We start from the raw sequence: 4,183 nt of genomic DNA on the forward strand, positions 1-4,183 counted from the left end.
CCTGCCTGACTGGAGACCCCTCCCCCTCCTCCAACACGCCCGACACTGCAACACACAAAAGAAAGGCTCCCAGGTGGCCTGGAAAGAGTCTAACCGCCTGAGAAGTTAGATATTACACTTATGAAGGGACACCAAGAAACAGTCACAGACTGAGCCTCCCAAGTGTAGTCCTATTTCCAAACCAGAAACACAATGAGCCAGAGCATCTCAGAAGATGGGGGAAAGCAGTGAAGGTGTAAAGACGTGGGTGTTGGGCGAAGGGCGTCCCGCTCCCAGTTAATATTGATAACTGGGACAGTAAGCTGAGGTGTTTTCCCGGTGTTTGATGAATGAGCTCTGAGGACCAGAAGATTTAAGCAAAAGTGTGGAAAATTTATTACAAGCAGATTCAGACTCCCCACAAGGGGAGGGGGACTCAATCATGGGCTGCCCATTAAAGCCTTGTGTCCAGGGGCATATATTTGCTACAAGCCTACTTCTGTATTTATCCCTGTCGTCGCCGGATTGATTCCCTCAATTGTTTTTTTGCCCAGCAACTGACCTGAACTTCCCCTGTTTCTATGTGTTCTTTCTCTGTTCCTATGCTGAACTTTCTCTGTTTCTATGCATTTTTATACCTTGTGACTGCAGGCCCTCCCTTGGTTTCCCATGCCTCCCGCTTTGAGTCCAGAAATATTTTATTATTTCTGCTTGGTTGGTTTCTGTGATTAGGCTGCTCAAACTGCTGTGTCTGGCCCTGCCTGTGTTCCACCTGCCTTTGTTTCCCACTGGACCCCTGCCCTATCTGCCTGCATTTCGAGTTAATCCTCTCAATATGGAGGATCTTCGACCAGAATTCCATTTTAATACAAAACAGCATTAGAGGTCCTTTCCTGCAAGCAATCCAACAGTCAGTTCTTGGACTAAGTATAGGTTTAGGTATAGGTTTACCCATAAAGAAAAACGTATAAATAATCATCAAGAGCCACACCCTCCCCCACTTGAGCTTAGAGCCTTATTTCTGTGCACCAATTTCCCTAAGATTCAATTCCAGCTTGTCTCCAGCTTCTCCCTGGAAGGCGATAGGTTATAGCCCCCACCCCCTCCCCTGCCAGCCTTATCTCCCTCTCAGTGCTGAAGGCAGGGTGGACTGATCTGAAGATGAAAATCCCTTGCTTGATACCATTTCATAAACTTCGTTTAAACAAGTGTAACCAGGATTTTGCAATAAAAAACATTTGTGTAGAAATCAAACAAGACTAGGAAGGCAAAGGGACTGCTTTCCCAACAGCCATAAAAAGCTTTAAGTTCATGTCAGAGACAGCAGCTCTGTCACAGAACAGAGACGTGTTCCAGCTCCTACTTGTTTATATCTTCCTGGGGCCATAACTCCATCCCACCCAGCCCCCCTCCACACCATCCCCTTGGGAGACAACTTCCAGAAAAAGGAGGCGGTCAGATTTAACCCTTTCCTTTACCACAAGGCCTTTTAACTGCCAGCAGAAATGTGACATGATGATGGACAGGCTGCTGCTCTACTGAACGTAGTCAAGGTCAATAAGCAAATAATAATAATATTCTTCAGTCAGCACATACCAGGAACTGTGATAAGCACATACGTACATTTCCTCAATAAATTCTTGCAACAGCCCAGTTGAGAAAACTGAGGCTTAGAGAAAGTAGCTTGCCAAGTTACCTTCACACAATTAGCAAATGACAGAGTGAAGAGCAGATTGGCTTGATTCACCTTAAAATCTATGCTTTAGCCACAGTGCCACACCACCTACAAATTAAATCTGTAAAATGTTATGGGTAAATAGGCTTCTCAATCCTTAATAGCTCAAATGGTTTGAAATTAAATATACCCAGACAAGCGAGTGTGCCTCTGGCTAAACTCAATGCTTACAACAAAAATATAACTAGTTAACCTCGTCAAATTGTCTTTTTCACACATAATATATAACATAGATCAGTAAAATCAGAATCATTGATTTATTTACTCAATACATTTTTTTAAATTTCCTCCTATGTAACCAATCACCAAGAATGCAATGTTAAATAGAATTATCAATCTCCGATCTCTTGAATTTTACGGGCTAGTGGAGATAAACATTAACTACAGAAAAACACAAATATTTAAATAATTGCGCATTGTTGTACTGCTCTGAGGGACAAGTATGTGTTATGAAAGAATAACCAGGAAAGCCATTATTGATTGGGTAGTCAGGAAGATCTCTAATCTGAAACCTACAGGTTGCACAAAAAGTAGCTGGGCTAAATGTGGAGGGAGGAAGGTGTTCCAGGCAGACGACATACTTTCTACCAAGGCTCTGAGCAAGAAAAGAGTTTGGCTCTTTCCAGACCAGTGATCCCTGAACAGGGGACATGGGCGGGAGATAGGAAATGAGGCTGGAAAGGGAGAATGTAGAGTATCAGGAGTTTGGATTTGACCTTCGTGCAATGAAAACTCATTAAAGAATTCTCAACAGTGTAGTTTCAGAATCTGATTTATCGTTTTTAAAAGCTCAGTCTGGCTGCTGTGTGCAGAATGGATGTCAGGAGTACAAGAGTGGGAGAGAGGGACCAGTTAGGAAGTTTTACTTACAGTCATCCAAGCCCAAAGATAGTGGCTTGGACGCAAGTGGCAACGGTGGAAGCTGGAGAGGGGTGGACAGATTGTATACATTTAATGATGAATTTGATATAGGAGAGGCTAGGACAGTGATGACGAACCTTTTGAGCTCGGCGTGTCAGCATTTTGAAAAACCCTAACTTAACTCTGGTGCCGTGTCACATATAGAAATTTTTTGATATTTGCAACCATAGTAAAACAAAGACTTATATTTTGATATTTATTTTATATATTTAAATGCCATTTAACAAAGAAAAATCAACCAAAAAAATGAGTTCGAGTGTCAGAGGTGTGTCATAGGTTCGCCATCACTGGGCTAGGAAGTGGATGGGATCAAAGATAAGTTCCAGGTTTCTAAATTGAGCAATAGGCTGATGGAGGCATAGTTCAGCTTGAAAAGAGGGTGGGACTAGTAGGTACAATCGATGACTATTGTATAGACCACCACTTCTCATTTAATGTGTATGTGAATCGCCTGAGGAATCTTGTTACCGTGCAGATTCTGATTCAGTAGGCCTGGGATGAGACCAGAGACACTGCATTTCTATAAGTTCCCAAGAGATAATGCTGTTGGCCCATCAACCACATTTTGAGTAGCAATGTTCTACTCTAGCAACACACAGGTTTGTAAACTTTTTGCCACATAAAAAACAAACCAAAAACCAAAAAAACCTCTTTTTTTATTTAATTATTGTTATTCCCTAAAGAAAGGCTATTTTAATTACCAAAAGGTGAGAATAATTTTAAAATAAAGTTCTTCAATAAAGTTTTAATTTTAAAAAAAGTACATCACTCTTATTTTTCATTTAGCCACAGATGAAGTGAAATTTTTATTAGGAGCTGACTTTGAATACTGATCTAAATAAAACAATTTATTGATGAATGACACTTTTCAAGTTTCAAATACCTATGATCATAGCTATTTCATTCAAAAGTCAAAAATCTATCATTATCAGCTTTGCGCAGTGGCAGTATCGTAGCCAATGAGGTTTATCCGAGGTGTGATTATTTCTAATTGGAAAAAAAAATCTATCATTATTTATCAGAAACATACAACCACCAGAATCAACCCAATATTGTTCTTGGTTTCCAAGTCTGTTTGGTAAATCTTTTCCAAATCATTAAAACCATAGAAAATTTACACCAAGTAGAACCACAGAAAGTGCTGCTTTGGAACATGGATATAATTTGATATTACAATTAGCTCCCTCTTCATTTTATTGAATGTTTTTATCAGATTTACTTTAGGTCAAATATGTGTGTATTCTAAATTAATCAGATAAATGCTAGTAGCTTGGCAACTTTAAACAGTGACTAGAGAGCAAGTACATGGTCAGTGAGAACAGTAGTATTAAATTTTAGATAGATGAAAAGGAGCAAGCAAAGTTTAAATACATGAAATAAGAAGGTGACAAAAATTGTTCAGTAAATTCCAACTCATTTGTAAGGGCTTTGTAGGCAGAATCAATATTTTATACATTTTGTAATTCCCATAATGCCTAGTATGTAGGGTATATGCTCATTGGCCAGAAGAAGGAATGTAAAACCTGAAGGAATAATAACAGCTAATGA

The 4,183-nt window shown here is 39.7% G+C and overlaps 1 protein-coding gene and 1 pseudogene across 1 annotated transcript in view; both read left to right on the top strand.

Annotated features, from left to right (window-relative positions):
- CUNH11orf70 (chromosome unknown C11orf70 homolog) overlaps positions 1 to 4,183 on the top strand; it is a 58,681-nt gene that overhangs the window by 19,229 nt on the left and 35,269 nt on the right. The gene's annotated exons all lie outside the window — the stretch shown is intronic.
- On the top strand, positions 3,566 to 3,746 carry LOC111827162 (annotated as a pseudogene).

This window comes from Myotis lucifugus, unplaced genomic scaffold (assembly GCF_000147115.1).
Source record: "Myotis lucifugus unplaced genomic scaffold, Myoluc2.0 scaffold_139, whole genome shotgun sequence".
Classification (NCBI taxonomy): domain Eukaryota; kingdom Metazoa; phylum Chordata; class Mammalia; order Chiroptera; family Vespertilionidae; genus Myotis; species Myotis lucifugus.